This window comes from Peromyscus maniculatus, chromosome 7 (assembly GCF_049852395.1).
Source record: "Peromyscus maniculatus bairdii isolate BWxNUB_F1_BW_parent chromosome 7, HU_Pman_BW_mat_3.1, whole genome shotgun sequence".
Taxonomy (NCBI): Eukaryota; Metazoa; Chordata; class Mammalia; order Rodentia; family Cricetidae; genus Peromyscus; species Peromyscus maniculatus.
The window spans coordinates 37,737,342-37,750,615 of NC_134858.1; the positions used below are offsets into that span (position 1 = coordinate 37,737,342).

General features: G+C 49.0%; 1 protein-coding gene across 1 annotated transcript in view; it reads right to left on the reverse strand.

Annotated features, from left to right (window-relative positions):
- The window catches only part of Ubash3b (ubiquitin associated and SH3 domain containing B), a 150,176-nt gene that overhangs the window by 54,984 nt on the left and 81,918 nt on the right, over nucleotides 1–13,274 (reverse strand). The gene's annotated exons all lie outside the window — the stretch shown is intronic.

Consider the following 13,274-nt stretch of genomic DNA (forward strand, 5'->3'; position numbering starts at 1 on the left):
AGGATGGAACCAGGGAACATGTCTCCCCAGCATTGAGGTGGGGTCAAAGCTGTGCTAGAGACATTTCCATAATCACTTTTGGGGTCCTTTTAAAAGCCCCACAGTTCTAGAGCAGCTGCCCATCATAATTTCGTAGACATACAAAGGAAGGCAACAGAGGTGGCAGACAATGCTCAGAACCACACTCATTAGCTCAATGAAAGGGCAAGCTCAGAGCCCCCTCCTTCTTGTATGGGGTCTGAGGTATGACTGGCGCTCAGGGTGAAGTGCGAGAGGGTTATGGCAGCTGGGATTGCAAGCAGAGAGGAGATGTCCCCGCCCCATCCCACCCACCAAAGGAGGGAACGACAGACCCTGGAGAAACAGATGAAAAGGAGTCATTTCAGGTTGCAGATGACAACAGACACTAATTTTTCTTCTCCTCCCATCCCCACCTCCTCATTCTCTAACCACTAGAATCAGCTAAAAATACTTCAGCAAGGATGGGGTTAGTCCTCCTGCAATGGTTTCATCCCAGAGCTGCAGAAGAGGCTGTGTGACTCAGAGCTGCGCTGGGTCAGAGGAGCGCAGACTAGACAGAGTCCTTGTCTTCCGAGGACGCCTATGGATTAGTCACCTACAGCTAAGCTAGGGAGCTCATGAGGGGCCAGGTGCTATACAGATCATTTCACATGGAAACAGTCTCATTAAACCCCTCCCCCATCCTCCGGCAGAAAAAGTGAGGCTTGAGGAGATGGTATAACTTGGCTGGGTCATATAGATGGAAAGAGGGGGAGGTCTCACTGCAGAGCCCTCCAGGAATCAGGGCAGGTGATGGGGGTTGGGACCAACAGTGACTGCTCTGGTTCTGGGTATGACAATGTAAAGTAAATGATGATCTAAAACGGACTTTCTACAAGACACAATGGTATTACTTTATCATTCCATTGCTTGTCTGCTCATTCATCCACTCAAACGTGCCCTGACAGACAAGTGTTCAGCCAAATTCTGTCACCAAATGTTGTGCCTTAACTATGAATACACAGACTGGGAAACATGGCTTCTGTGCTTAGGGAGACCATCCTAAGCCACTTTAACAAATGGGTATAAGAAAGGGGAGGGGCTAGCACTAAGGGAGTATCTGTTATACAATGTACAGACATTGCTTAATGTAATTCTTAGGCTTTCTTCTCTTTCCTTTCTTTTTAAAGGATATATTTATTCTTTGACAATATCATGCATTCATATAATATATCTTGATCATATTCACCTCAAATCCCTCCCCCCACTGCCCCCTTCTTTTGTCTTCTTCTTCCTCTTTCTATCATCTCCTTATAAAAATAACCCACTAAATCCAGTTATTGCTGCCTGTATGGGCGTGCATGTAGAACCATCCATTGGAGTATGGGCAACCTGTCAGCAGCCATGACCCTGAAGAAAAATGACTACCTTCCTCCAGCAGCTATCAATTGCCAATAGCGCCTCAGCTAGGAATGGAACCTCATCAGCCTCTCTTCCATCAGTTCATTTAATTCATAGTCCATTTTTGATGGGGTGGACATCGCTCCCTACACTTACACATGCTAAAAACCGTAGATAAAGAAGATATAGAAGGGCTTCATTGTCCAGTGCTTTGTTGGTACAGTGCTCGCCTTCCAAGCACGGATGTGACTTCCGTCTCCAGAATCCACATAAAAGTGCCAGGTGTGGTGCATGTGTCTGCAATCCCAGAGATGGGGAGGTGGAGACAGGCAGATCCAATCTAACCTAATTGGTGAGCTTCAGGCCAATGAAAGACTCTGTCTCAAAGGAGACGAACATTCTTTCTGAGGATGACTCCTGAGGTTGTCTCTAGCCTTCCCACATGTGCATGTGCACTCATACATACATGTGCACACACAGGAACATGCACACATATATACATGTTTTGCTTTTCAATAAGAACATAGTTAGTGAAGGATCTAGGATCAACCCAAGCAACTTGTCATCACCCTCATGAGTACGTGAAAAAGTGAGTCTGGGTTTGGAGCATTTCTCTAAGGCTTTCTGGGAAGATGGGGTTCTATCATGACCTTGAAGACCTCTCTGCAGGGAAGGAAACTTCTGCCATCTCGGTGCTGCCAGGTGACACTCTGGGGAAGATGTGGAACTTTTTCACCACAAACTACCAGTCTAGTTCTACCAGAGAAAAGTGCCACGGTGCAATTAAATATCACTCTGCTGGTCACTTATTTCAAGAGGCATCCATAGAGAACGCAGCCCAGCTAGTCAAAGAGCAAAACAACCTTGGGGTACGGCAACTTATGACCAGTACTGCATATGGGATTTGAGGGGGGCAAAACCAGAAGTATTATAGGATAAGACCCCTGCTACCACCCAGGATGTGATGCAATCCATCCTCTTATGCTACAGACCATCTCCAGCATCATGGTTGACCTCCTTACCCCAGCACATAGAGCCCAAACCAGGACCTCCCTCTTCCCCAACCGCCGCCTCTTCTGATGACCCCAGCTCCGGCCTCTCCTATTGGCTGAGATCCACCTTTGCTTCCTTGGCTGGTCCCTACTCATGCGTGACTACTCCACCTGTGGCTCATCATCTCCAGGAAGCATCTTGACTTCTCTGGGTACCCATATCCCTAGTACCCACCTTCCCAGTTACATAAAAATCACCCTCCCCCATTACTGTGAACTATCTGAAGCAGAGGCCATTTCTTATTTTCTTTATAGCTTCAACAGCTGGCATGGTACGTGACATACCGGAGGTGATAATGTTGAAATGCAGCCTCTGCCAGGATGTTAAAGGAATTCTTCACCAGTGTGGCAAACACCCTAAAATGGCACCTTTGTACGCCTGTCTTTTGGTGTTCATCCCTTTGTGTAATCCCATCCGCTTGAGTCTAGGTGAGGGCATGACTCACTCTTACCCAACAGAACGTGACAGAGGCAACACAAAGGGGCTGCCGCTTCTGCGATCCACTAGCATCCACACAAAAGACTCCAAGCAGCTCATCTGCTGCTGGCCCCAGAGTAGGAACTGCCTAGAGAGAGAAGCACATGGCAGACTCTAGGTGGCCTCCCGGACTGGCAAGTGGCTCACAGCCAACATCCGCCAAAAGGCTGGGGCTCCTTCCTCAGTCCCACAGGCACAGGGAAGTGAATTTTTGCCAACAAGCAGAAGCAGCTTGGAGAAGGCTCCTGCTCAGGCTTCCAGGTGAGAACACAGTCCGGCTGGTGTCTGGTGACTGAGACCCTGTGAAATGAAACTAAGCTAAGCAGAGATCCTAGCCAAACAGTGCTGGACTCACCACCACCACCACCACCACCACCACCACCACCACCACCACCACCACCACCACCACCACCACCGGCCTACAGACACTGTGAAAAGAACAAGGGGGTGTATTTGAAGCTGCTGCGTTTTGAGGCTCAGTGACAGAAAACGACAACATCCAGCCTTTCATACAGGGGGAAACAAGCATGAAAAGAACACTGATTGATGTTTGGCTGGCAGGAACATAAGACTGAAGGCTTTTATGCAGGAGATAGGGGGCCTGGATCCTAGAACTAATGGAAACTGCTGCTCCGATACCTCCCATCAAGACCATGTCTCATCCCACACCTAGCACCAGTTAAAACTCAATGTGGGTCCTTCTGGACCAAGAGTTGGCAGGTTGGTGCCTCAAGAGGAGGAAACTGAGCCCTGACGACTCGGGCTTCATAATCAGGCAGACCTCCACCCTCTGGAGGCTCGATCCCTGCTTGTGCAAACTAAAGCCTGTAACATCTCTTTGTGTGGAATGCAGGCAAGAGGCGCACGCTCAGGGCCAGCATGGAGTCTGTGTTGTCTCCCAGACCGCCAGCCCCCACCACTATGTCTTCATCGGTTGCCCCTGATTAGGGTTATGCCCACTTTGGGATTCTCTTGGACTGAATCCTTTGGCAATTGAGTTCTCTGCAGGGGTTTGCAAGGCCCACTCTGCAGCCCAAATCCTAGGAAATTCCAGCTGGCCTGTTCTAAGTGCTGTGTAGCTAAGGGAGGCCAGGCACAGCTTCCTGAAATGATTTCCTGTTTCCTCCTCTCTGGGAGAAGAAGTCCGGACTCACCAGACCCACCAGGAAGTGAGAAGGTCCCCAAACTCTCTAGGCAGCCATTTGTCTGCTTGGCCTAACTACATGCCCCCTCCCCCATCAAGTCTTCCCTCCTTTGGGCCTCAGCTCCCAGAGCTCAGGGACTGAGGAACCTCAGACTCTGGGGTACAGTAAACATACCAATGCTTCCTGGTGATTGGGGTCCCTCAAGGAAGTCTTGCACAAAATAGAGGTTCTATTTCCTAATAAAATCTTACTTTCCTATTGGGCTTCTCACTGCTTAGAGCCCTTCTACTGTACAAGCCTGACTCTCTGGATGCCTCAGTAGAGCAAGGCACCGGGACCAGAAGGCACTAATGAGTGTTATATTGTGGACAGAGACCGTCCAGCACATTTGTCTAATAGCACATCTTCGATTATCTAGATCTAATAGATATACACTGTCCTAGTTCAGGCTGTGTTAACTGTGTACTGCCGACTGAGGTGGCTGGTGAACGGAAAGCTATGCTTCTCAGGAATAGCGTCTAGAAGTCTGAGACCAGGGCCAGCCTGACTGGGGTCTGACGTGGTTGGTTCCAGGTTGGTGGAAGGGGAGTGAGGGAGTATGTAGGCATTCATCCATGACAGTGTAGGAATCAAATCCATGAACCCCTACACAATAGTCAAGTACTCTACACCCCTAACCCTGGAGTCTCTTTCCTAAATCACTTGTCCCATTCATGAGGGCTCTGCCTCTATATCCCAATCACTTCCCAAAGGGAAGTATTTTGGTCAGGCATGGTGGCACGCGCCTGTAAGACCAGTGCTGAAGAGAAGAATCACAGATTTGAGGCCAATTTGGACTATATATCAAATACCAGGCCAGTTTGGGTTACATTTGTGAGTAACCCTGTCACAAAAAGAAGTAGGAAGGAAAGAGGAGGGAGAAAAAAAGAAAGAAAAGAAAAGGTATGATATTTAGGAAACAGTGCCCTCAAAATGTCAAGCCTCAGAGGCTAAGTCCTCCTGTGTTTCAAATGGGGAAGAGACCCGCCGAGGTAAGCAGTCTGGTGAGTGAGTGAGGCAGCCAGGTCTCTCAACTCCCACCCACTCTCTGCACATTGACACTGGGACTCTTTCCCACCTAGAAGGTGCCGCTTGCTTTCCACTGTCTTGTCAACCCTTTGAGCTCCTGGGCAAGTGGGAGAACCTTACTGGAAGGTTCTGTGCCGCCAACCTTGGCAGAGGGGCAGAGGAAGCAGGCTCTCCGCTTGCCTTTGGTCCGTGAGTGGGCCATGCAGGCTGAGGGACTGTTCCTCCTTCTGAAGTCGAGCCCTCCCTAGGGCCCAGTCTCCTCCTTGGATTTCTTCCAGCTCTCCAGGCCCTGACTCAGCTCTCCACAGGGCGCCACCACAGTCTTTGACAGCAGCCGGGGGGCCATTCAAGATGAGAGACACAAGAAACGGAAGTCTTCAAGCAGCTCAAAACAAGCTTTTCTCTGGGACTTGGGATCACAGCACCGGAGATAACGGGGTGGTGGGTGGGGGTGGGGGGAGTGATGGAGGGGCGGTGAACCACGGTGAGAGGCGGAGGTTGGGGAAACAGCCCAACTTCCTCCTTTGGTGGGCGGGAAAAGAGAACCGCAGCACAGACCTTCAGAGCTTGGTGTCCTTTCCTCTTTCATGATGCCCAGAAGGCTCAGAGATGAGCGCTAGGAGGGCAGGGTGGCGGTCTACACTGCGCTAGGCACCTCGGCTCACCTCACAATACTAATTCTCTTGGTGGGGCGTTAAATAAGTAAGAAGTAATTAGGGCTGGGAGATGGCTCAGTGGGTAAAGGCCCTTGCCTTGAAGTCCGACAACCTGAGTTATGATCCCTCCAACCCATATGGTGGGAAAAGAGAACCACTTCCTGGAAATTGTCCTCTGACCTCCACATGTACATGTGACCTGTGTGTGCAGGAGCGCATGTGTGAGCACATAACCCAATGCATGTACACATATGCTAAATAATTAACGAAAAAATAAATAAAAATAAAATTTAAAATTAGGGGATCATTTGACCACTGTGAAAAAATATTTATTGTTTTGTTTTGTTTTGTTTTGCTTTTAAAGACAGAGTCGTACTATGTGGTCCAGGCTGGTCTCAATCTAGCAATTCTCCTGCCTCAAGTGCTGGGACTGCAAGCATGCACCACCATGCCTAGCTAAAGGGAAGAAAACTGAAAGACAAGAAAACAGGGATCTAGAGAGCAGGAGAGAGGCAGTTGACACGTGGAGGTTCCAGTCAGCCACCGGCTCACCGGCTACCAGGACATGGTCTCCTGTTTCTGGAGGAGGAAAGGGGTCTGGCTTAGCTCTGGGTGCCTCTGCATGCATTTCAAGGTCAGATGCTCTCAAGAAGTTTCCCCGTGGTTTATTCTGATTGCTACATTCAAATGCTGCCCCCAAATGTGGTCAGCCTTGATTCCTGCTAGGCCAACATGTGGTATTGCTTATGCCTACATGGGGCCTAGTTCCTTCTGTCCTAACTAACCAGTCTTTCACCTTAACTAGTTCACCAACTGCTCCAGAAAGTCTAGGTCCAGTGTCCTCTGTGAGAGACCCAACAGGAGCACTGTGGTGTTTGTATACAGGACTCCACAATGAACTCCAAGTCCCAGGAAACAATTAGATTCTGTGAGAACCAGAAGGGAGGTGGAAGCTAACCCCTGGTCTGTGGCTCTACCAGCTGTCTTTAGCCAGGACATTTTTAGAAGAGCTATTTTGGTGTTCTCTCTCTGTGTCTCTGTCTGTCTCTCTGTCTCTCTGTCTCTGTCTCTGTCTCTCTCTGTCTCTGTCTCTCTCTGTCTCTCTCTCCCCCTGAATATAACTGAGCCAGACATACAGAGATAGGACCTGTATTTGACTCTGAGTTGACAAAATACACTTCTGTCCCGGCTTGGAGGAGGATCCTAATGAGTCACTTCCCCTGCTCTACTTCCTCTTTCACTGATAAAGCATCCCCGGTGGAGTGGGAGGGAGAGATAACCAGATCGGGGCTGGACCTCTTCGGTGCCATGTAGAACAGAGGAGGGTGTGCTTGTGTGTTTCTTCCTTGCCGCCCGCATCTCCTCCTTCACTGCTCCCTTCCCTCGCCAGTCAAAAACCTGATCTTCACTTTCCTTTACAAAAAGCTTCCTGGTCCTTCCCACAACAGGGGAAGTCAAAAGCCTAACTGCTCTCTGGGTTATGGGAGTCTTGTTCCTTAGATCAGGCGGGACATGGTGACGCTGAGAGGGGACAGAAGAAGGGCAGTTACCGTCCTCCAGCAGTGTGCAGCTTGGGGCTGACAGCAGATACTAACTTTCGTTAATGTCGCTGGGAGCTGTGGCTTCTGTGATGTCTACATAGATGTGGAAGCGATTGGTTCACATAATGTATCTTTCCCATTGCACAGAGCTGGGAATTGGGTATATGTGTGTGTGTGTGGGGGGGGGTACGGACACATCTTCAAGGTCAAGTGAAGTCAATGACCTAAGACTTGCAGATCTGCGTTAGCTGCACCCTGTGTCCTTTCCTCCATCCTTCTGATGAACTCCTCCTGTACAGGTGGACAGAAGGGGGATGCTGGAGACGCAGGGAGGGTCTAGTCCCAGCGATACCCTTATGCGACCTTTGGTGCGTCTTCCAGCCTTCTGGAGCTTATAGAAAACAGAAGGGGTTCATGGAGATCGCAGGCCGTCTCCAGTTCTAATGGCTTATGTGTTTCTCTGTGCTGGGGAGTCTCTTTTACCGACAAGGAGAGGAAGTGGGACTGTGGTTTCCTTAACCTTGAGCTGAAATGAGTAGCTAGAACAGAGGTCTGGCTGCAGGGGAGGGAGGGGTGGGAAGACTCCTCACTGGAAACTGGTGTCAGATACCAAAGCAAGAGTCAGGCTTACAGGCTGCCTCAAACTCTGGCCCCTTCTCCATGGGTGGCAGTCAGAGGTCTTTCTCTGCTCCTTCACTGTAGAAGGAACCATAAAGTCTCTCTCCAAGCCACATGACATGGTCTGACCCTCCCAGATGCTTTCTGAGATGCAACCCAGATTGGGTTCCCCCAGAAATGGCTTTCCGTTGGTATCCTCAGAGGATTGGTTCTGGGACCCCACCCTCCACACCCACTAACTGATACTACAATAGATGCAGAGGTCTCTTATAGAAAATGGCACGAGGACACATAAACATCCTCCCCAATGCTTTATTTTTATATTTTTTGTTTTTGTTTTGAGACAGGGTCTCTCTATATAATCCTGGCTCCCCCAATGCTTTAAATAACCTCTAATTCTGGTGAGGCCAAATTCAATGTATAATTACTATACTTTTATTATGTAGAGAATGCTAAAGAAAAAATTTGCATATTCAGTTCTGACACACATTTTTTAATATCTCTGATCTGTGACTGATTCAATAATATACAAGGACAAAGAGGGCTAAGTGTACTGTTTTGTGTTCCGTAGTAAAGACCATAGAAAAGACTCAAACAGAGCAATTCTTTAGAAAAAATGAGGGGCCAGGTTCTTAAGAAGTTTGGGGTCTGGAGTGACAGGTCAACAGTTTAGAGCACTTGTTGCTCTTGCAGAAGACCCGGGTTCACTTCCCAGCACCCCTGTGGCAGCTCCCAACCATCACAACTAGAAAGTTCCAAGGGATCCAATGTCTTCTTCTGACCTCCCCAGGTGTCAGGTACATACATGGCACATATATATACATGCAGGCAAAATACTCATACTCATACACATGAAACAAAGAAGTCTATCCTGTGCCTCATTTGACTAGGAAGCCCCTATTTCAGATGATCAGACAGGACTTGACAGAAGTATGAAACTTGATTCTGTTTGTCACACACATACTCCTACTTGATCCGGCCTGCTCCCCGCAACCCCTCCAAACCAAATCTCTTCCCTTGAGTTCACCCAGCCTGTCACTGCAGACCCAATCACCCTGGCACCCTTTTGTTTTTATGTGCATGAGTGTTTTGCCTGCATGCACGTCTATGCACCATGTGCATGAAGTGCCCAGGGAGGCCAGACTGTTGGATCCCTGGAACTGGGGCCACAGAAGGTTGAGCTGCCATGTGGGTGCCGGGGATTGAACCCAGGTCCTCTGGAAGAGCATCCAGTGCTCTTAACTGCGAAGCCATCTCTCCAGCCCCATCTCTCCAGCTCTCACCCTGGCGTTCTTAGGCCACCTTGTCTGCACTTTACTACATACCCTCTTCTCTGGGTTTGTTCCCTAGTTGTTTTGTGTGTCTCATTTCCTTAACAGTGGTGACCACCTCTCAAGAGAAGAATTGGTATGTGCTATGGTTTGAATGTGTCCTGGAGGAGTCCTTCCGTGTGAGATCTAAGGCCCGCGTTTGTATTTGGAGAAGTAATTGGGATTAGCTGATGCTGGGGGCTGGGCTATGATGGTAACTTTGGCTTTCTATGAAGAGGAAGAGACTTGAGTTGGTTGACACACTGGCTCTATGATATAATGTCCCCTATCATGTAGTAATGCACCAGGAAGGCCCTCATCAGGCATTGAGCAAACACTGGGACCACGCTCTTCAGCTTCTCACCAAGTAGAGTCTTTAGGGATGGAAGAGGCTGATTGGTCTTGTAGGTTGACCAGAAAAATGACCTGTGTGGTAGTAGTGTAAGGTACATCAGAAAGAAAACCGGGTTTGGAAACGTAGCTTGTTCAGGTGAACTACACGTTTGCTTCAGTTGATTCTGTTGTTTTAGGATAAATTTTTCACATATTTGTGTGTTAAACTGTAATAACCAATTATAAGTCGATATAATTCCAGCCGAGACAAAGGAATGCAGAGTTTTAATTACTGGAGGCTTTAATAAAGATACCTAACTATATTTGATTGTGGCGGTCAGTTCTCAACCTGGGTCAGACCTCTATGGCCAGGGTGGGGGGGTATGCTCAGTGGTAGAGTACCTGTCTAACGTGTGAAGTCCTGGGTTCTATTCCCAGCACCATAGAGGGGATTAAAAGCCCTCCATAACTGTTTCTCCAAAGCAGTGATTCTCAACCTTCCTAATGCTGCACCCCTTTAATACAGTTCCTCATGTTGTGGTGATCCCCAACCATACCATTATTTTCATTGTCACTTCATAACCGTAATTTTGCTACTGTTATAAATCATAATGTAAATATCTGCAATTTCCGATGGTCTTAGGTGACCCCTGTGAAAGGGTCATCGGACCCCTAAAGGGGTCACAGCCCCACAGGTTGAGAACCGCTGCTCCAAAGGCTGTTCTCACTGGAGAAGGTGATGGGTCTAAGATAAGGTGCAGCGGTGACGGGTCTAGGGTGGAGGTCAGTGACTTAACAACGGCATTCCGCAGAGACTGGGAGCATCATTACCAGTCCTGACCACCTGGAGGACAGTCGGCTGCCGCAGCAGGACCATGTGTGTGGTCTCCACGCCTTCCTCTTCATAATGAACACCATCTTCCAGCAGAGTGAGGCTGCAGCCAGGCGGCACTGCCTTTGTGAGGCCCCAGCCAGCACAACAGCTCTGGCAGAGTCTAAACAAATCACCCAATCAAAACACCTAATTACGGGGCAGACTGGAGCCAGGAGGTGGGCCTTGTTGGTGGCCCTGAAGCTGAACACAGTTAGGCTGAAAGCATCTACAAAGCCAGCCACAGCTGATCCCAGCCCTGAGCCAGCCTCATATGGGTGCATTCTAAAGGCTTAGACGGGCAGAGAGATCTCAATACGCCTCCTTGCTACTCCTAGGGCCGCAGAAGCAATTCCAGGCTGCTTCCAGGAAGACTATGGAAGGAGGATACTCCTCTGTGTTTGGGGTTTGCTATTGGGGACCCAGCTGCCTCGTCTACGGAGGGACACTGCATCATCTAATTTACGTGACTGTACAGGATGACTGCTGTCACACATGATGTCAAAATCCTTTGCTCTTAGCTAAGCAACAAACAGGGAAAGGCAGGGAAACATGGTGGGCAAGGCAACTGCAAACCCAGGCTTCCCATACAGAGCTGTTTTCAGGTGGTTTTTTTTTCCCCAGGGACTCAAATACCGATGCTCCTTCTAGTCTATGCAATCATCACACCTGCGCTCCGTGCTCGGGTATCTTCCACAGCGACATTCATGTTAAACCAATTTCCAGCTTGACACAACCAAGAATCATCTGAGAAGTGAATCTCGGTGAGGGATTGGCTGGATCAGGTTGGCCTATGGACATGCCTGGGGTGAGGGGGTTGTAGAGGGCACTGTTGTGGGGGCCTTAATTGATATGGGAACACCTAGGCTGAAAGTGAGCAGAACCATTCCCTGGTTTTCAGCCCTGGATTGTGCAAGTGTAGAGGAAGCTAGCTGAGCGCCAAGCATGCATGCATGCATGCATTCCTTCCTCCCTGTTCCTGGCTGTAGATATGACGGGACTAGCTGTTTTAAGTTCTTGCCTTGCCTTCCTCGTTATGAATGACTGCAATCTGGAACAGAAAGCTGAACAAACCCTTTCTCTTTTAGAGATGCTTTATTGGAGTACTCCACCACAGCAGCACAAATACAACTACCGCCCCTAAGATCTCCAAGCTGCTTCTTCCACCTTCCTAAGAGGGTACAGAAGGGGTAAGCATGTGAGGGTTTTGTTTGCTTGTTTGTTTGTTTGCATGTTTGCTTTTTGAGACAGGATTTCTCTGTGTAGCCCTGGCTGTCCTGGAACTCACTCTGCGGACCAGGCTGGCCTCAAACTTGGAGATCTGCCTGCCTCCTGAGTGCATCACCATGCCCAGCTGAGCATGTTCATCTTACTGATGGATCTAGGGTGTCTATGTTCAGTGGGGGTGGGGGGTGGGGGGTGCTCACTAAGATGGCAGCGGAAGAGTTTGGGTTGGGATCTGAAAACTCAAGCAAAGAATCCTATCCCCTTGAAGCCCCCTAGTTGAGTCTCAAGGTTCTGCCGAGAGTGGACATTCTACACTGCAGAATTGAGCTGGCAAGCGCCAGGAGAATTCGGCAGAGTCCAGGCTCTCAAGTTTCTCCAGAGTCAGTTCACAAGATGCCTGGGAGAAGAACGGTTTCTCACTGGCTGTGATGCAGAAGGATATTTAGCCCCTTGCCTCACAGATGACGCTATCACCGAATAGAAGTATCCTTAGCACACACAGTACTGGCTGAGTGGAGGTCTTTGCAGCCCTGTGAGTTTAGATTAAAAAGTGCACAATTCTGGGGGCATAAATGAGGATGCGTCTTACGTGTGAGTAGAATGTCCAACATGCCTCATGGGTAGACCAGACGGAGAGAGGAAAGGTTGCCATCTCCCATCGGGGCTCAGCCTATCGCAGGACTTGCACTGGCAATTCTTCTTCTTTAGGCCAGACAGACTTCGTCTCTGAGCCACTGTACTTATTAATAAGCACACTGAATAAAAAACACAAATCTTCAAGCTAAGCCTCTGATATTTACCAGAGATTTAGGGAAACGTTTGTGGACACTGAGATCTCACCAATGAAAGTAGAAAGATATGGTCTGGGGTACCTGAGTAGTGAGACCCTGTCCTATTCCCAAGCGCCCACCCCCAGTGTGTGGAATAATAATTATGACCTCACTAACTCTCACTAGTGGGGTGAAGTAGTGTAACTTGGAGAGCTGGGTTTGAATAATATCCACTGCTCAGTGTCAGGCAGCCTTTGAGCACTTTGCACAATGCAGCCACCCCCTGGTTCCTCACTGATCACACAGGATGTAATAGTACACAGAGTGTCATTCGGGGTTTTACTCACACAGCACCTGGTGTGCATGGGCACCCAGTGAACGTCCTCCGTTAATATTCTAGAGGCTCCATGCAAAGCACAATGCAAATAACTGTGATTATCTTTCTAGGCAAGTGCTGCCAATACACCAAGTGCCTTCATATAGCAATAATTATCAGCGGCACACAATTACGGCATTCACAGAGGCCGCTCCACTGTGGGGTTCAGCTGGGAGATTAGTATCATTTGCAATGACTACATTCCAGGCTGCCAGCCTCACAAATTAGAGACCGACTGGAGACAGGCAGCACATGAGTCAGCTGCTTCCCTGGGGAGGGGTCTGTTGGCAGCAAAAGCCACAAGGGATCCAACCTGAGAACTTATGACGTGTCAGCAGACGCCTCTTCCTCTCACGGTGACAATAACCACACTGTCATGTGCAGTCTAGGGCGTGCACCGTGCAGGGACCGCTCTGGGACAAAGAGAA